The following is a 21,233-nucleotide window of genomic DNA, read 5'->3' on the forward strand; positions in this document are numbered from 1 at the left end:
TGGGTCCTTATGGCATTAACACGGTGCCATTTTTCAACAGGATAATGTTCGTCCACACATGTCACGTGTGTCTGCGTACTGCCTGTTTGATGCTGAGGTACTCCTGTGGTTAACAGGAACCTCAGATCCGTTCCCTATAAACATGTGAGTGACCATCTGGGATGTCAACACTGTCCCAGTGAGTACCCAGGTTGTCAAGGATCAGTTACAACAAGTGTAGGCCAGGAAATGGTACAAAGACCATATGACACGCTTTCCAGCCGAATCAGTGCATGCATCCGTTCAGAGGGGGCCTGAAATGTTAGCGCTCATACCGTCAAGTTCTACGCAAAGTCGACTTGATTTTGTATTCACTGGAATGACATTATATACCTTGAGTTGTAAAACTACCGTAAGCTACCGTAGGCTACTGCAGTCACGGACTGCGCGGCTGGTCCCGGAGGAGGATCGAGTCCTCCCTCGGGCATGGGTGTGCGTGTTTGTCCTTAGGATAATTTAGGTTAAGTAGTGTGTAAGCTTAGGGACTGATGACCTTAGCAGTTAAGTCCCATAAGAAGTCACACACATTTGAACATTTTTGAACCGTAGGCTATGGTAAGCAAGCGTGAACAACCGTAGCTTTCGTAGTAAACTTGGTCATTACCATCGTAACTGCGTTACCCGTACGTTAGGTGTGTCGCATAACTATCATGTGTTACTTCATTTAGATCGCTTTGTTTGCGTATGCGGTCAGTGTGTTACTACATATATTCCCCCAGAAACCAGAAGCGGTGAACGGTCGAGGAACTGAGTGACGATGTATAAAGGGCCTTGTAACATAAAGAAAATTTTTGGTCGTAATGAAAATAGCTACAGTACCGCCAAGTTTCTTCTAAATTTCACTTTATTTTTTAATTACTGGAATGAAATCTCGAGCCGCGAAGTTTTACTTTGGTCCCTTCTCCCGGTCTGGGCGCTTCATTTCTCTTTTTTTCAGTGAGTGTAAAATGCAAACTGAGACTTTCAGAAAAATTACGCATAACGAACAAAACATTGGTCGTCCAAAGAGAGAAATTATACTAATACCATCTCCAATGTTGACAATCGTCTCAATTCCCATAGGGCTACGTTCCTCCAATATTTCAAATAGTCCCAGACATTCTTTATGGCATTCGGACTAGGTGATTTTACAGGCCAATCAAAAACAGTCCCAGACATTCTCTGTGGGATTCAAACTCGGTGATTTTACCAGCCATTCGAAAATAGTCCCAGACGTCCCCTGTGGGATTGAGACAGAGTGATTTTACTGGGCTATCGAAAATAGTCCCAGACATTGCGTGTGGGAATCAGACTGTGAGATTTTGCTGACCAGTCCAAATTAGTCCGTCATTGTCTGTACAGTTCAGACTGGATGATTTTACAGGACAGTCAAAGTGCTTTGGTTTTCCTAAGTGTACATCGAACCAAGAACATATGAAAACTTGGAAATTTGCGGCAACTCCTATGGGACCAAACTGTTGAGGTATCGGTCCCTAAGCGTACACACTACAGGGCGTTTCAAAAAGAAAGAGCAGATTTCAAACATTTATTTCTCAAAAACTACAAATGATAGAAACACAATTCCAACGGTCCTTCACTCAATATGAGTACCAAATGTTACACAACAAATATCAAAACTGTACCTCAATATGAGCACCATTTGTTACACGACAAATATCAAACCGGTATCTCATTTCTTGCCACACACGACGCAACTGGTCTTTAGTTACCGAATTCACGGCCGCAACAATTCGATGTCGTACCTCTTGAAGAGTAGCGGGCATAGGTGGGACATAAACACAGTCCTTTATGTACCCCCACAAATAAAAATCGCAGGGAGTAAGGTCTGGTGACCTGGGAGGCCACAGACGATGACATTGATCTTGTGCTCCTGCTCTTCCAATCCACCGTCCTGGAATGGTGTTATTTAGGTACCGTCGTACAGGTTCAGAGAAGTGTGGTGGGGCGCCATCTTGCATGAAGATGAAGTGATTTGAATCTTCCTGAAGTTGAGGAAATAGCCAGTTTTCTAACATGTCCAGGTAAATGGTTCCTGTGATAGTTTTCTCCATGAAAAAGAAAGGTCCATAAACTTTGTTTACCGAAATTGCACAAAAGACGTTAACCTTTGGTGAGTCTCTTTCATGTTGAATAACGTCCCTCGGAGTTTCACTCGCCCAAATTCGTACGTTATGCCGATTAACTTTACCAGAAATGTGAAACGTTGATTCATCTGAAAAAATTAATCGTTCGGCAAAATTGTCCTCTTCCATGTCCTGTAGAATTGCAGTTGAAAATTCGAACCTTTTGTTGTGGTCGTCAGGACGCAATGCTTGCAATAACTGCAGTTTGTACGGCTTCATGTGCAGACGGTTACTCAGAACGCGCCATACCGTTGTTTTAGACATGTTTAGTTCGTGACTTGCCCGTGCCGTGGATTTTCTAGGGCTCCTTTCGTAAGCTGCACGGACACGCTCGACATTTTCATCCGATGTGCGTGGACGACCCGTGCTTTTTCGCTTGCAGATGCAACCATCTTCTACGAATCTGTGATGCCACTCATAAATTTGCTTATGACGAGGCGGCTGTTTGTTGAATTGACGGCGGAATGCACGTTGCACACCAACAATGGACTCTAACTTTGCAAATTGCAGCACACAAAATGATCGTTCCTGTGGTGTCGTCGCCATTTTCCTACAAACAAACGCCAGCGCCACTGCGGATTTGCATGGAACTTCTGCGCGGACCATTGAAAAACTTTGAACCTTTCTCTGACAAGAAACGTTTGAATTGTGTTTCTATCATTTGTAGTTTTTGAGAAATAAATGTTTGAAATCTGCTCTTTCTTTTTGAAACGCCCTGTACTTAATCTAACTTAAACTAACGACAACACGCACACACATGCCCGAGGGAGGACTCGAACCACCGACAGGGACAGCAGCGCGAACCGTGAGAAGGTGCCTTAGACCGCCCGGCTACCCCGCACGGCACAACCCTGTGATCATGGCACCATACTCACCATGAGGATTCAGAACAAAGGGCAAGACTAGGCCACCGACAGCGTTATAATAAACGTCCTCGTTCGTGTTAGCAATAGCACGAATTTGTCAACTCAAGACGTAGTACGAAAAACACTCCCAAAACGTCACAGAACAACCTCCGGCGTGTACTACAATCTTGCACAAATTTTAGGCGCTGTCCACTCTTAGGCAATACTTTGCAGTTGTTGTGCTCATGGGCTGGTTTGAAGCAGCTCCCCCACTACTCTATACTGGGTGAGCCTCTTCGTAACTATTGCATCCTACATCCTTCTGTATCCGCTTACTGTATTCATCTCTTGGTCTCCCTCTACAATTTTTACCCCTAATTTGTTCCCTTGACGTTTCAGAACATGTCCTATCAATCGATCCTTTCTCCTAGTCAGGTTGTGTAATACGAGCTGCATTCAAGTTCTAAGGCCTCCGATTTTTTTTTCTAATTAACTACTCACCCGAAATCGATGAAACTGGCGTTAATTCTCGACGTAATCGCCCTGCAGACGTACACATTTTTCACAACGCTGACGCCATGATTCCATGGCAGCGACGAAGGCTTCTTTAGGAGTCTGTTTTGACCACTGGAAAATCGCTGAGGCAATAGCAGCACGGCTGGTGAATGTGCGGCCACGGAGAGTGTCTTTCATTGTTGGAAAAAGCCAAAAGTCACTAGGAGCCAGGTCAGGTGAGTAGGGAGCATGAGGAATCACTTCAAAGTTGTTATCACGAAGAAACTGTTGCGTAACGTTAGCTCGATGTGCGGGTGCGTTGGCCTGGTGAAACAGCACACGCGCAGCCTTTCCCGAACGTTTTTGTTGCAGTGCAGGAAGGAATTTGTTATTCAAAACATTTTCGTAGGATGCACCTGTTACCGTAGTGCCCTTTGGAACGCAATGGGTAACGATTACGCCCTCGCTGTCCCAGAACATGAACACCATCATTTTTTCAGCACTGGCGGTTACCCGAAATTTTTTTGGTGGTGGTGAATCTGTGTGCTTCCATTGAGCTGACTGGCGCTTTGTTTCTGGATTGAAAAATGGCATCCACGTCTCATCCATTGTCACAACCGACGAAAAGAAAGTCCCATTCATGCTGTCGTTGCGCGTCAACATTGCTCGGCAACATGCCACACGGGCAGCCGTGTGGTCGTCCGTCAGCATTCGTGGCACCCACCTGGATGACACTTTTCACATTTTCAGGTCGTCATGCAGGATTGTGTGCACAGAACCCATAGAAATGCCAACTCTGGAGGCGATCTGTTCAACAATCATTCGGCGATCCCCCAAAACAATTCTCTCCACTTTCTCGATCATGTCGTCAGACCGGCTTGTGCGAGCCCGAGGTTGTTTCGGTTTGTTGTCACACGATGTTCTGCCTTCATTAAACTGTCGCACCCATGCACGCACTTTCGACACATCCATAACTCCATCACCACATGTCTCCTTCAACTGTCGATGAATTTCAATTGGTTTCATACCATGCAAATTCAGAAAACGAATGATTGCACACTGTTCAAGTAAGGAAAACGTCGCCATTTTAAGTATTTAAAACAGTTCTCATTCTCGCCGCTGGCGGTAAACTTCCATCTGCCGTACGGTGCTGCCATCTCTGGGACGTATTGACAGTGAATGCGGCCTAATTTTAAAACAATGCGCATGTTTCTATCTCTTTCCAGTCCGGAGAAAAAAAATCAGAGGCCTTAGAACTTGAATGCACCTCGTAAATTTCCTTTTTCTCCAAATGCATTCAGTACCTCTTCATTAGCTACGTGGTTTACCCATCTAATGTTCAGCATTCGTCTGTAGCGCCACATTTAAAAAAAACTTGTATGCACTTGCTGTCTAAACTGTTTATTGTCCGTATTTCACTTCTACCAATGGCTACACTCCATACAAATACTTTCAGGAAAGACTTCCTAACACTTCAGTTTATAAATAATTACTATTAAAAACAGTCTTGATCACAATTTATTTTATAAGGTGACCGGTTTCGACCACTGCTGTGGTCATCTTCAGACCATTGAGTGGAAACCCCTTTCTGTTGTGATTCTCCAACAGAAAGGGGTTTCCACTCAATGGTCTGAAGATGACCACAGCAGTGGTCGAAACCGGTCACCTTATAAAATAAATTGTGATCAAGACTGTTTTTAATAGTAATTATTTACAATTTTATTGATCACTGCTGTTCCCATAATGCATTCAAAAGTAATACTTCAGTTTATTTTCGATTGATCCCAGCGGAGGTTCGAATCCTTCCTCAGGCATGGGTGTGTGTGTTTGTCCTTAGGATAGTTTAGGTTAAGTAGTGTGTAAGCTTAGGGACTAATGACCTTAGCAGTTAAATTTCATAAGATTTCACACACGTTTGCACATTTATATTCGAAGTTAACAAATTTCTCTTCTTCAGAAATGCTTTTAATGCCATTGCCAGTCTACATTTTACATCTTCTCTACTTTGGCCGCCATTAGTTATTCTGCTGCCCAAATAACAAAACATGTCTGCTACTTTAATTGTGTCGTTTCCTAATCTGACTCGCTCAGCTTCACCTGATTTAATTCGACTACATTCCATTATTCTTGATTTTCTTTTGTTGATGTTCACCTTTTCTTTTCCTTTCAAGATACTGTCCTTTCCGTTCAACTGCTCTTCCAAGTTCTTTGCTGTCTCTGACAGAATTATAATGTCACTGGTAAACTTCAAAGTTTTTATTTCTACAGAATTTTGAAAAACACAGCCCTCAGTCGCGAACACAATTAATTTGTAACCTAGGTTTCGGTGTCACAAGGGACACCTTCTTCGGACAAAATTAAAACTAAATGTTACAGCATAACGTACCAAGAAATGCGAAAGCTGCGGTCATACCTGACAGCGTCAGATAGTCAGAAGAAGGTGTCCCTTGTGACACCGAAACCTAGGTTACAAATTAATTGTGTTCGCGACTGAGGGCTGTGTTTTCCAAAATTTTGTATTATACAACAGTCGCCGATTGACAGCCATGTTAAAAACGTTAAAATTTTAGATTTCATGTTCCTGTACTTTTATTCCAGAATTTTCTTTGGTTTCCTTCACTGCGAGTCTGGTGTACATATTGGTTGAGGTCGCTGATAGGCTACAACCCTGTGTAACTTCCGTCTCAACAACTGCTTCCCTTTCTTGCCCCACAACTCTTATGACTGTCACCTGGTCGCTGTACAAATTCCTCTCCCTGTATTTCACCTCTGCGAACATTATGGAAAACTTTCTGTGGGTCTACAAATGTTATACATGCAGTTTTGCTTTTACTTAATGTATCTTGGTCAGTATTGCTTCGTGTGTTCCAATAGTTCTCCGGAATCGAAACTGATCAGAATTTCCGAAGAAGGGCAGATGTTTCGTTGCAGGTACATTTTAGAAAGCGCAAAAGCGTCGCGAGGATTGTCAGCAAACTCCAGAGGCAGACGTTGCGAGAGAGGTGGTGTGCATAACGGCGTGACCTACTGTTGTTAAAGTTCCGAGAGCATACGGTCCTAGAAGACTCGACCAATGTGTAGCTTCCTAGCGAGTATATCTAGCAAGGACACCATCGTGAAAAAATTAGACAAATTCGAGCGCACACGGGTGCTTACGACCGATCCTTCCCGCGAACGATCCGCGACTTAAAGGACCCTCCGCCACACATCGGAAGGTGACTTTTCGAGTATAGATATACACTACTGGCCATTAAAATTGCTACACCACGAAGGTGACGTGCTACAGACGCGAAATTTAACCGACAGGAAGAAGATGATGTGATATGCAAATGATTAACTTTTCAGAGCATTCACACAAGGTTGGCGCCGGTGGCGACACCTACAACATGCTGACATGAGGAAAGTTTCCAACCGATTTCTCATACACAAACAGCAGTTGACCGGCGTTGCCTGGTGAAACGTTGTTGTGATGCCTCGTGTAAGGAGGAGAAATGCGTACCATCACGTTTCCGACTTTGATAAAGGTCGGATTGTAGCCTATGGCGATTGCGGTTTATCGTATCGCGACATTGCTGCTCGCGTTGATCGAGATCCAATGACTGTTTGCAGAATATGGAATCGGTGGGTTCAGGAGGGTAATACGGAACGCCGTGCTGGATCCCAACGGCCTCCTATCGCTAGCAGTAGAGATGGCAGCCATCTTATCTGCATGGCTGTAACGGATCGTGCAGCCACGTCTCGATCTCTGAGTCAACAGATAGGGACATTTGCAAGATAACAATCATCTCTACCAACAGTTCGACGACGTTTTCAGCAGCATGGACTATCGGCTCGGAGACTATGGCTGCGGTTACCCTTGACGCTGCATCACAGACAGGAGCGCCTGCGATGGTGTACTCAACGATGAAGCTGGGTGCACGAATGGCAAAACGTCATTTTTTCGGATGAATCCAGGTTCTGTTTACAGCATCATGATGGTCGCATCCGTGTTTGGCGACATTGTGGTGAACACACATTGGAAGCGTGTATTAGTCATCGCCATACTGGCGTATCACCTGGCGTGATGGTATGGGGTGCCATTGGTTACACGTCTCGGTCCCTTTTGTTCGCACTGACGGCACCTTGAACAGTGGACATTACATTTGAGATGTGTTACGACCTGTGGGTCTATCCTTCATTCGTTCCCTGTGAAACCTTACATTTCAGCAGGATAATGCACGACCGCATGTTGCAGATCCTGTACGGGTCTTTCTGGATACAGAGAATGTTCGGCTGCTGCCATGGCCAGCACTTGCTCCAGATCTCTCACCAACTGAAAACGTCTGGTCAATGGTGCCCGAGCAACTGGCTCGTCACAATACGCCAGTCACTACTCTTGATGAGCTGTGGTATCGTGTTGAAGCTGCATGGGCAGCTGTACCTGTACACGCCATCCAAGCTCTGTTTGACTCAATGCCCATGCGTATCGAGGCCGTTATTATGGCCAGAAGTGGTTGTTCTGGCTACTGATTTCTCATGATCTATGCACCCAAATTGAGAGAAAATGTAATCTCATGTCAGTTCTAGTATACTGTATTCGTCCAATGAATACACGTTTATCATCTGCATTTCTTCTTCGTGTTGCAGTTTTAATGGCCAGTAGTGTAGATGAAGATGTTTAAGTTGTTCTCTGGTTTTTAATCATAACTTTACGTCGTGGACTGTAAACGAAATTACCACTTCACCAGATACATCGTCTGACCCCACGAGTGGATGTGCAAAGGGTAGAACAGGTCCCTACTATATTTTATGTTAACTTTGATTGACTTTTTATGTAACTAAGTATTTTCATTATAAGTTCATCACAGTTAGCGGACAGTGAAATTGTACAAGCACCTGACATAATTTGTCTAAGAGTACTGACAATCATACCTCATGTCAAATAGGCAGACATCACCGGAAGAACAAAAACGTCTTGTTGGGACAAATAAGTAGGTGATGGTTAAAATTCATTTTATCAAATACAAATAGCTTATCAGATAGGGACCCAAAAACAGAGTTCTGCTTCCAAAATACATATATACACTACTGGCCATTAAAATTGCTACACGAAGAAGAAATGCAGATGATAAACGGGTATTCATCGGACAAATATATTACACTACAACTGACATGTGATTAGATTTTCACGCAATTTGGGTGCATAGATCCTGAGAAATCAGTACCCAGAACAACATCCTCTGGCCACAATAACGGCCTTGATACGCATGGGCATTGAGTCAAACAGAGCTTGGATGGCGTGTACAGGTACAGCTGCCCATGCAGCTTCAACACGATACCACAGTTCATCAGGAGTAGTGACTGGCGTATTGTGACGAGCCACTTGCTCGGCCACCACTGACAAGACGTTTTCAGTTGGTGAGAGATCTGCTGGCCAGGGTAGCAGTCGAACATTCTCTGTATCCAGAAAGGCCCGTACAGGACCTGCAACATGCGGTCGTGCATTATCCTGCTGAAATGTAGGGTTTCGCGGGGGTCGAATGAAGGGTGGAGCCACATCAGAAATGCAACGCCACTGTTCAAAGTGCCGTCAATGCGAACGAGGAGTGACCGAGACGTGTAGCCAATGACACCCCATACCATCACGACGGGTGATACACCAGTATGGCGATGACGAATACACGCTTCCAATGTGCGTTCACCGCGAAGTCACGAAACACGTATGCGACCACCATGATGCTGTAAACAAAACCTAGATTCATCCGAAAAAATGACGTTATGCCATTCGTGCTCCCAGGTTCGTCGTTGAGTACTCCATCGCAGGTGCTCCTGTCTGTGATGCAAAGTCAAGGGTAACCGCAGCCACGGTCTCCGAGCTGATAGTGCATGCTGCTGAAAACGTCGTCGAACTGTTAGTGCAGATGGTTGTTGTCCTGCAAACGTCCCCATCTGTTGACTCAGGGATCGAGACGTGGCTGCACGATCCGTTACAGCCATGCGGATAAGATGCCTGTCATCTCGACTGCTAGTGATACGAGGCCGTTGGGATCCAGCACGGCGTTCCGTATTACCCTCCTGAACCCACCGATTTCATATTCTGCTAACAGTCATCGGATCTCGACCAACGCGAGCAGCGCTTTTGACAGCTTTCAATTGCGAAGCGAAAACGGCTGTAGGCGATAACAGTAACCATCTGTGGAGCTATGAAGAGGCATTGCCATAGAGACGTTTACGAAAACGCGTTGCATACACGTGAAGCAGCTGTGACCAGCCTACAGGGACTGTCGGGAATCATCTCACACCGGCTCTGCTGCATAACTTCATACGCGTTTTCAAAAAAATGGTTCAAATGGCTCTGAGCACTATGGGACTTAAAATCTGAAATCATCAGTCCCCTAGAACTTAGAACTACGTAAACCTAACTGACTTAAGGATACCTCACACATCCATGCCCGAGGCAGGATTCGAACCTGCGACCGTAGCAGCAGCGCGGATCCGGACTGAAGCGCCTAGAAACACACGGCCACAACGTGCCGGCTCATACGCATCTTCACGAACACATGGAAATGAAATTTTTTCGATATTGCACTACACAGTTAATTTTTTGTTTCTAGAACAAAATTGAAGAATACATTGAAAGCCTCTATGAGGGTGAAGATTTGTCTGATGTGATAGAAGAAGAAACAGGAGTCGATTTAGAAGAGATAGAGGATCCAGTATTAGAATCGGAATTTAAAACAGCTTTGGAGGAATTACGGTCGAATAAGGCAGAAGGGATAGATAACATTCCATCAGAATTTCTAAAATCATTGGGGGAAGGGGCAACAAAACGACTATTCACGTTGGTGTGTAGAATATATGAGTCGGGCGATATACCATCTGACTTTCGGAAAAGCATCATGCACACAATTCCGAAGACGCAAGAGCTGACAAGTGCGAGAATTATCGCACAATCAGCTTAACAGCTCATGCATCGAAGCTGCTTACAAGAATAATATATAGAGGAATGGAAAAGAAAATTGAGAATGCGCTAGGTGACGATCAGTTTGGCTTTAGGAAAAGTAATGGGACGAGAGAGGCAATTCTGACGTTACGGCTAATAATGGAAGCAAGGCTAAAGAAAAATCAAGACACTTTCGTAGGATTTGTCGACCTGGCAAAAGCGTTCGACAATATAAAATGGTGCAAGCTGCTCGAGACTCTGAAAAAAGTAGGGGTAAGCTATAGGGAGAGACGGGTCATATACAATATGTACAACAACCAAGAGGGAATAATAAGACTGGATGATCAAGAACGAAGTGCTCGTATTAAGAAGGGTGTAAGACAAGGCTGTAGCCTTTCGCCCCTACTCTTCAATCTGTACATCGAGGAAGCAATGATGGAAATAAAAGAAAGGTTCAGGAGTGGAATTAAAATACAAGGTGAAAGGATATCAATGATACGATTCGCTGATGACATTGCTATCCTGAGTGAAAGTGAAGAAGAATTAAATGATCTGCTGAACGGAATGAACAGTCTAATGTGTACACAGTATGGTTTGAGAGTAAATCGGAGAAAGACGAAGGTAATGAGAAGTAGTAGAAATGAGAACAGCAAGAAACTTAACATCAGGATTGATGGTCACGAAGTCAATGAAGTTAATGAATTTTGCCACCTGCGCAGTAAAATAACCCACGACGGACGGAGCAAGGAGGACATCAAAAGCAGACTCGCTATGGCAAAAAAGCCATTTCTGGCCAAGAGAAGTCTACTAATATCAAATATCGGCCTTAATTTGAGGAAGAAATTTCTGACGATGTACGTCTGGAGTACAGCATTGTATGGTAGTGAAACATGGACTGTGGGAAAACCGGAACAGAAGAGAATCGAAGCATTTGAGATGTGGAGCTACAGACGAATGTTGAAAGTTAGGTGGACTGATAAGGTAAGGAATGAGGAGGTTCTACGCAGAATCGGAGAGGAAAGAAATATGTGGAAAACACTGATATGGAGAAGGGACAGGATGATAGGACATCTGCTAAGACATGAGGGAATGACTTCCATGGTACTAGAGGCAGCTGTAGAGGGCAAAAACTGTAGAGGAAGACAGAGATTGGAACACGTCAAGCAAATAATTGAGGACGTAGGCTGCAAGTGCTACTCTGAGATGAAGAGGTTAGCACAGGAAAGGAATTCGTGGCGGGCCGCATCAAACCAGTCAGTAGACTGATGACCAAAAAAAAACAAAATTGACAAAATGAATACCCGAACATTGTCCAGTATGTCAGCTAGTAAAAGAAAAAAATATCGGAGAAAGTGGTGGGAGAGCTCTGAGAGTTTTCATCCGGACGACCTCGTCGTAATGACGCTCGGTCGTACAGAATCGCAGGTTCTGTACTGGAAGGACGTTCACGTGACTCGGTTTGGGTGACAGCCCCCTTCCGTTGGCCAGACCTGGCTGTCCCTCGCGGCCGCCCTGTGAGGCGCCAGAGGTGTGGGGGTTGGGACGCCGTCCCCCCACGGACGACGCAGTGACGTCACGGCAGTGTGCTCCTAATAGCCTATCAGCCGGCAAGATGGGCTCCGCAGCAGATTGGTTCCGCCCCGCCACGCTCTGCGACACCGCAGAAGCTGCCGCACAGCTGGGGTGGCCAGGAACCAGTAGCCAGTCGCTGCCTCTCACACGAGCCGTGTCCCATGATTCCTCCATCCACGTGTGGAGCCCATGTCACAGTTTTTCTATATCGATGATGTCTGGATACTGTGACCAGGGTGAAAAGTTTTTAAACCGACAAACTCTGGGAGGTTGTACGGGACATCAAAACAAATATTTTTCCCTAATGTCATTTTTTCCTATGAGGAGTATTTAAACCGGCAGAGGAAGATTTCTCTGGCGGCAAATTAACTAAACCAACAAATACTTTTCCATTTTTTATGACCAAGAGACATCACATTAACACAACCCCTATTTCAATTACAGTAGATTTTCAAAAATGCCTCCATTGACACGTAAACAAAGGTTGCACCGTCGGATCATGTTCTGTCTGACACAGGCAAAACCTCCAGGAGAATCCCGAATTGTTCCTGCTGCTGCTGCTACTATCCGGGCAACCAGATCCTCGTCTGATGCAACAGGAGTTGCGCAAACAAGGTTGCGCATCTCTCTCCACACGTAAAAGTCCAGAGGGGACATATCTGGGGATCGAGCAGGCCATGGTGCAGGACCACCTCTGCCAATCCACGTTTCTGGGAACCGTCGGTCCAGGAATCGACGCACACGACGACTGAAATGTGCCGGCGCCCCGTCATGTTGGAACCACATGAGTTGTCTTGTAGGGAGCGGGATATCTTCCAGAAATTCTGACAATGCTCTGGCGAGAAAATTGTAATAGTTCCAGCCATTTAATGGGCTAAGTAGGATATACGGCCCAATTAAACAGTCCCCAACAACACCGACCCACACATTAACGAAGAACCGCACTTGATGAGCCGTAGTAACTGTGGCATGTGGGTTATCCTCACTCCAAACGTGCGAATTGTGCTTTTTGAAGACTCCATCACGCCCGAACGTTGCTTCATCGGTACACAACACAGAGGATGGAAATGTAGGATGCATTTCACATCATTCCAGGTACCACTGCGAAAACTGTGCTCTGGGTGTATAAGCAACTGGTTCCAGGTTGTGGACACGCTGTAAGTGAAATGGACGTAACAATTGCTCTCGAAGGACTGTTCTTACATTCGTCTGTTTCGTCTCCATGTTACGTGCAATTGCACGAGTGCTGATTGGAGGATCCCGCTTCACATGCTGCAAGACAGCTTCCTCAAATAGCACCGTTCCTACCGTGCGACGGCGTCCCTGTCCAGGTAATCTGCTAAATGACCCGGACTCACGCAGACGTTGGTACACAGCAGCAAAGGTCGTATGATGCCGGATACGGGATTAGGATATTGTTGTTGATAAACCCGCAGTGCAGCTCGTCCGTTGTGGTGCGCTACGTAGTACGCACCAACCATATCAGTGTACTCACTCCAGGTGTATCGCTCCATTAGTAAACAGAGACAATGCACTACTACACTGGTGCACAGCAGTTGCCTACAAATGAAGAGCGTTATACGCCCTCTAACAACTGAAGATCGTAATACCGCCTCAAACATCTGAAGAGCGTAATACAGCCTCCACCGGTTTATATAATCCTCATAGGAAAAAATTACATTAGGGAAAAATATTTGTTTTGATGTCCCCTACAACCTCCAAGAGTTTGTCGGTTTAAATACTTTTCACCCTGTATACACGTTCAGTCGGAACAGATACGGGTTTCGGAAGTGGAGCTTGCTGGATTTTCTGTTCTACCCTGCAATATTTAAACAAGACTTACCACTTGCTATAATGAAAGAAACACTAAAGAAAAATCAAGGCATGTTCACTGGATTTGTCGACATGGCGAGCCGTTCCACAATGTCAAACGGTGAAAGATAGTCGAAGTTATGAGGAAAACAGGGGTGAGATGTAGGGAAATGAAGGTAATATACAATATCTGCAAGAGCCAAAACGGAACAATAACAGTGGAAGATCAAGAACGCAGTGCTCAAAGTGAAACGGGTGTAAGACAGAGATGCATTCTTTCGCCGCTAATCTTTAATCTATACATCGAAGAAGCAGTCACGGAAATAAAAGAAAGGCACAACAGTGGAATCAAAATTGAGGGTGAAGAGATATCAGTCGTAAGATTCGCTAACGACATTGCTATCCTCAGTGAAAATGAAGAAGCATTACAGGATCTGATGAATGAGAATATATCGAAAAAAGATGAAAGTTGTGAGAAGTAGAAGAAATAACAACAGCGAGATACTTGACATCATTATTGGTGATTACGAAGTAGACGAAGCTAAGGAATTCTGCCACCTAGGCGGCAAAATAACCCAAGATGGATGGAGCAAGGAGGACGTCAAAAGCATATCACCACTGGCAAAAAGGGCATTCCTGGCGAAGAGAAGTCTGCTAGTATCAAACATTGTCCTAATGCGAGGAACAAATTTCTGGGAATGTACGTTTTGCGCACAGAATTGTAGGATAGTGAAATATGGACAGCATGAAAACCTGAAAAGAAGAGAATCGGATCATTTCAAATATGGTGTTACAGAAGAATTTTCAAAATTAGATGGACTGATAAGGTAAGGGGCGAGGAAGTTCTCTGGAGATTAGACGAGGAGCCCGCATCTCGTGGTCGTGCGGTAGCGTTCTCGCTTCCCACGCCCGGGTTCCCGGGTTCGATTCCCGGCGGGGTCAGGGATTTTCTCTGCCTCGTGATGGCTGGGTGTTGTGTGCTGTCCTTAGGTTAGTTAGGTTTAAGTAGTTCTAAGTTCTAGGGGACTGATGACCACAGCAGTTGAGTCCCGTAGTGCTCAGAGCCATTTGAACCATTAGACGAGGAAAAGAATGTATGGAAAACACTGACAAGAAGACAGGACAAGATGGTAGGACATTTGTTAAGACATCACCGAACAACTTCCATGATGAAGCAAAACTTCTTGCCACAGCCTACAACCTACGAACGTGCAGCATTCCATCACATGAACCACCGTCTCCTTTCTATCCCGATCTGCAAGAAGACTTTGACGAGGAACATAACACAATAAAAACAGTAGCCATGAATAATGAATGTGACCCCAACACCACTGACAAAAGTTTTAGATAAGAAGAAGAAGAAGAAGAAGAAGAAGAAGAAGAAGCAAGTCTGGTCCCTACTGTCGCCATTGAAAAATAGAAACAGGAAAAGAAATGGTGCAGATTACCTTTTGTAGGGAAAACATCAAATAACATAAGTAACACCTTGAAGGCAAAGGGTTTCTCTGAGTTTTTCTATGTCCCTTAGACAATAGGTAGTTTCTTGTTCAATTCAAAAGACAATCAACGGGCTACCACAGAAAGTGAGGTTCATAAAATCACATGCTGTGAGTGTCAGTCTTGCTACAATGGACAGACTGGGAGGTCAATCTGTACCAGGCTTAAGGAACGCCACAGAAGCTGGAGATTGAGGAAGCCTGATTCAGCCTTTACAGAACATTGCCTGAACAATAATCACACATACACAATAGATGTACAAGTCCTGCACACAGAGGAAAAGGGGGCCAAACTCAACCAATTAGAAATTTTAGAAGATGTGTATACCCCACACCTATTATTAAACGAGCAAACCCAATGCAATTGTTCACGTCTTTTAGGTGAAATCGCAACCCCAGGATAGAAGCAAAACATTGAGCCGCAGTCCACCGTTGTTAAAAATATCTTGGCTGATGCGTAACTTTAGTCCAGTCATTGTAGTATAATTGGTGAATTTATAATAATGTCCTCCCCCCCCCCCCCCCCATGAGCCGTAGACCTTGCAGTTGGTGGGCAGGCTTGCGTGCCTCAACGATACAGATAGCCGTACCGTAGGTGCAACCACAACGGAGAGGTATCTGTTGAGAGGCCAGACAAACGTGTGGATCCTGAAGAGGGGCAGCAGCCTTTTCAGTAGTTGCAGGGGCAACAGTCTGGATGATTGACTGATCTGGCCTTGTAACAGCAACCAAAACAGCCTTGCTGTTCTGGTACTGCGAACGGCTGAAAGCAAGGGGAAACTACGGCCGTAATTTTTCCCGAGGGCATGCAGCTTTACTGTATGGATAAATGATGATGGCGTCCTCTTGGGTAAAATATTCCGGAGGTAAAATAGTCCCCCATTCGGATCTCCGGGCGGGGACTACTCAAGAGGACGTCGTTATCAGGAGAAAGAAAACTGGCGTTCTACTTATCGGAGAGTGGAATGTCAGATCCCTTAATCGGGCAGGTAGATTAGAAAATTTAAAAAGGGAAATGGATAGGTTAAAGTTAGATAAAGTGGGAATCAGCGAAGTTCGGTGGCAGGAGGAACAAGACTTTTGGTCACGTGAATACAGGGTTATAAATACAAAATCAAATAGGGGTAATGCAGGAGTAGGTTTAATAATGAATAAAAAAATAGGAGTTCGGGTAAGCTACTACAAACAACATAGTGAACGCATTATTGTGGCCAAGATAGACACGAATCCCACGCCTACGACAGTAGTACAAGTCTATATGCCAACTAGCTCTGCAGATGCCGAAGAAATTGAAGAAATGTATGATGAGACAAAAGCAATTATTCAGATAGTGAAGGGAGACGAAAATTTAATAGTCATGGGTGACTGGAATCCGACTGTAGGAAAAGGGAGAGAAGGAAACGTAGTAGGTGAATATGGATTGGGGGTAAGAAACAAAAGAGGAATTTTGCACAGAGCACAACTTAATCATAGTTAACATTGGTTCAAGAATAATAAAAGAAGGTTGTATACATGGAAGAACCCTGGAGATACTAGAAGGTTTCAGATAGATTATGTAATGGTAAGACAGAGATTTAGGAACCAAGTTTTAAATTGTAGAACATTTCCAGGGGCAGATGTGGACTCTGACCACAATCTATTGGTTATGAACTGTAAATTAAAACTGAAGAAACTGCAAAGAGGTGGGATTTTAATGAGATGGGACCTGGATAAACTGACTAAACCAGAGATTGTACAGAGTTTCAGGGAGAGCATAAGGGAGCAATTGACAAGAATGAGGGAAAGAAATACAGTAGAAGAAGAATGGGTAGCTTTGAGGGATGAAATAGTGAAGGCAGCAGAGGATCAAGTAGGTAAAAAGACAAGGGCTAGTAGAAATCCTTGGGTGACAGAAGAAATACTGAATTTAATTGATGAAAGGAGAAAATATAAAAATGCAGTAAAAGAAGCAGGCAAAAAGGAATACAAACGTCTAAAAAATGAGATCGACAGGAAGTGCAAAATGGCTAAGCAGGCATGGCTAGAGGACAAATGTAAGGATGTAGAGGCTTATCTCACTATTGGTAAGATAGATATTGCCTACAGGAAAATTAAAGAGACCTTTGGAGAAAAGAGAACCACTTGTATGAATATCAAGAGCTCAGATGGAAACGCAGTTCTAAGAAAAGAAGGGAAAGCAGTAAGGTGGAAGGAGTATATAGAGGGACTATACAAGGGCGATATACTTGAGGGCAATGTTATAGAAAGGGAAGAGGATGTAGATGAAGATGAAATGGGAGATATGATACTGCGTGAAGAGTTTGATAGAGCACTGAAAGACCTGAGTCGAAACAAGGCCCCGGGGGTAGACAACATTCCATTAGAACTACTGACAGCCTTGGGAGAGCCAGTCATGACAAAACTCTACCATCTGGTGAGCAAAATGTATGAGACAGATGAAATACCCTCAGACTTCAAGAAGAATATAATAATTCCAATTCCAAAGAAAGCAGGTGTTGACAGATGTGAAAATTACCGAAATATCAGTTTAACAAGTCACGGCTGCAAAATACTAACGCGAATTCTTTGCAGACGAATGGAAAAACTGGTAGAAGCTGACCTCGGGGAAGATCAGTTTGGATTCCGTAGAAATATGGGAATGCGTGAGGCAATACTGACCCTACGACTTATCTTAGAAGCTAGATTAAGGAAAGGCAAACCTACATTTCTAGCATTTGCAGACTTAGATAAAGCTTTTGACAATGTTGACTGGAATACTCTCTTTCAAATTCTGAGGATGGCAGGGGTAAAACACAGGGAGTGAAAGGCTATTTACAATTTGTACAGAAACCAGATGGCAGTTATGAGTCGAGGAGCATGAAAGGGAAGCAGTGGTTGGGAAGGGAGTGAGACAGGGTTGTAGCCTCTCCCCGATGTTATTCAATCTGTATACTGAGCAAGCAATAAAGGAAACAAAAGAAAAATTCGGAGTAGGTATTAAAATCCATGGAGAAGAAATAAAAACTTTATGGTTCGCCGATGACATTGTAATTCTGTCAGAGACAGCAAAGGACTTGGAAGAGCAGTTGAACGGAATGGACAGTGTCTTGAAGGAAGGATATAAGATGAACATCAACAAAAGCAAAACGAGGATAACGGAATGTAGTCTAATTAAGTCGGGTGATGCTGAGGGAATTAGATTAGGAAATAAGACACTTGGAGTAGTGAAGGAGTTTTGCTATTTGGGGAGCAAAATAACTGATGATGGTCGAAGTAGAGAGGATATCAAATGTAGACTGGGAAAGGCAAGGAAAGCGTTTCTGAAGAAGAGAAATTTGTTAACATCGAGTATAGATTTAAGTGTCAGGAAGTCGTTTCTGGAAGTATTTGTATGGAGTGTAGCCATGGATGGAAGTGAAACTTGGACGATAAATAGTTTAGACAAGAAGAGAATAGAAGCTTTCGAAATGTGGTGTTACAGAAGAATGTTGAAGATTAAATGGGTAGATGACGTAACTAATGAGGAGGTATTGAGTGGGATTGGGGAGAAGAGGAGTTTGTGGCACAACTTGACTAGAAGGAGGGATCGGTTGGTAGGTCACGTTCTGAGGCATCGAGAGATCACCAATTTAGTATTGGAGGGCAGCGTGGAGGGTAAAAATCGTAGAGGGAGACCAAGAGATGAATACACTAAGCAGATTCAGAAGGATGTAGGCTGCAGTACGTACTGGGAGATGAAGCAGCTTGCACCGGATAGAGTAGCATGGAGAGCTGCATCAAACCAGTCTCAGGACTGAAGACCACAACAACAACAACAACATAATAATGTACGTAATTTGTTAAAAATGGTCAATTACGTAATTGTACGTTAAGCTTTGGATCGATACCCTAAGAAGTTGAGATGATTGTTGTTGCCTTGTCATCATGTTTATCTGTGCATTATAATCTTTGGGAATCAGTAATGTACTGCAAAATGAGCTTATACCCGAAACCTTAGTTAAGCAATAACATTAACAATAAATTATGAAACAAGGCTATAAACAGTGTTTGTTTAGTTAATTTACAATGTTTCACTAAGAAACCACAGCTGATTCAATAAAAAATTTTCGAGATATTTAATTTTGAAATCAGGGACTCCTTCACTGGACAGCCTGTAAATAAACAAACAAATAAATGTATAGTAGTTGCATTCACTAAATAACGCAAAACATTTTTTTTTTCTAAAAGGAAGTTGGTTTTAATCAGGATTCCAGTGTTTCGGCTATAAAATCCTATTGTCTACCATAATCTCCGTTCAGTGCGACGGCCATATGGGAGAAGGGAAGGGCTGTATGCCCGTGAGGTACAAGTCTACAAGTCGACGTCAGAGCCAACGACTGACTGCATCAATAACCTCCCCCTCATCCACGAACCGCTTCCAGCGGAGTGCATCCTTCATTGGGCCAAACGAATGGAAGTCGGAAGGTGCGACATCAGAGCTGCAGGCTGGATTAGGAAGAAGTCCAATGAAGTTTTGTTAGCTCTTCTCGTTGCGCAGAGGCCATGCGTCATCTTGGAGAAGAGGAGCTGACGAAAACAGATGCCTCGCCCAACGACTCACCGCGCTTTTGTTCACTGTCTCCGTGCACATTCTGCAAGGGCGTCTGAATAACTGCAATGCCTGATTTTTCTTGAAAAGAACACAGCACCGTTATATAAGCTATAATCAAGGCTGTGTGTAGCGGCGCCGCCCCATATCGGAACTTCATGAAACTACAGCGGTCGAAGCGCGAATATTCAACATTATTCAATAACAAATTTTTCATCTTTTCAACCGAAATTGGCCGAGAATGAAATGTGTAGCATTACTTAGTCAGTGCCTTTCGTATACAGGGTGTTACAAAAAGGTACAGCCAAAGTTTCAGGAAACATTCCTCACACACAAAGAAAGAAAATTTGTTATGTGGACATGTGTCCGGAAACGCTCACTTTCCGTGTTAGAGCTCATTTTATTACTTCTCTTCAAATCACATTAATCATGGAATGGAAACACACAGCAACAGAACGTACCAGCGTGACTTCAAACACTTTGTTACAGGAAATGTTCAAAATGTCCTCTGTTAGCGAGGATACATGCATCCACCCTCCGTCGCATGGAATCCCTGATGCGCTGATGCAGCCCTGGAGAATGGCGTATTGTATCACAGCCGTCCACAATACGAGCACGAAGAGTCTCTACATTTGGTACCGGGGTTTCGTAGACAAGAGCTTTCAAATGCCCCCATAAATGAAATTCAAGAGGGTTGAGGTCGGGAGAGCGTGGAGGCCATGGAACTGATCCGCCTCTACGAATCCATCGGTCACCGAATCTGTTGTTGAGAAGCGTACGAACACATCGACTGAAATGTGCAGGAGCTCCATCGTGCATGAACCACATGTTGTGTCGTACTTGTAAAGGCACATGTTCTAGGAGCACAGGTAGAGTATTCCGTGTGAAATCATGATAACGTGCTCCATTGAGCGTAGGTGGAAGAACATGGGGCTCAATCAAGACATCACCAACAATGCCTGCCCAAATATTCACAGAAAATCTGTGTTGATGACGTGATTGCACAATTGCGTGCGGATTCTCGTCAGCCCACACATGTTGATTTTGATTCTCCCGTAGCACTCTCCATACAGTGACGTGGTCAACGTTACCTTGTACAGCAGCAACTTCTCTGACGCTGACATTAGGGTTATCGTCAACTGCACGAAGAATTGCCTCTTCCATTGCAGGTGTCCTCGTCGTTCTAGGTCTCCCCCAGTCGCGAGTCATAGGCTGGAATGTTCCGTGCTCCCTAAGACGCCGATCAATTGCTTCGAACGTCTTCCTGTCGGGACACCTTCGTTCTGGAAATCTGTCTCGATACAAACGTACCGCGCCACGGCTATTGCCCCGTGCTAATCCATACATCAAATGGGCATCTGC

The 21,233-nt window shown here is 44.2% G+C and overlaps 1 protein-coding gene across 1 annotated transcript in view; it reads left to right on the top strand.

The window, feature by feature from the left end:
• Positions 1-21,233, top strand: part of LOC124716678 (myoglobin-like) — a 200,150-nt gene that overhangs the window by 160,048 nt on the left and 18,869 nt on the right. The gene's annotated exons all lie outside the window — the stretch shown is intronic.

The sequence above is a fragment of the Schistocerca piceifrons genome, chromosome 9, assembly GCF_021461385.2.
Source record: "Schistocerca piceifrons isolate TAMUIC-IGC-003096 chromosome 9, iqSchPice1.1, whole genome shotgun sequence".
NCBI lineage: Eukaryota > Metazoa > Arthropoda > Insecta > Orthoptera > Acrididae > Schistocerca > Schistocerca piceifrons.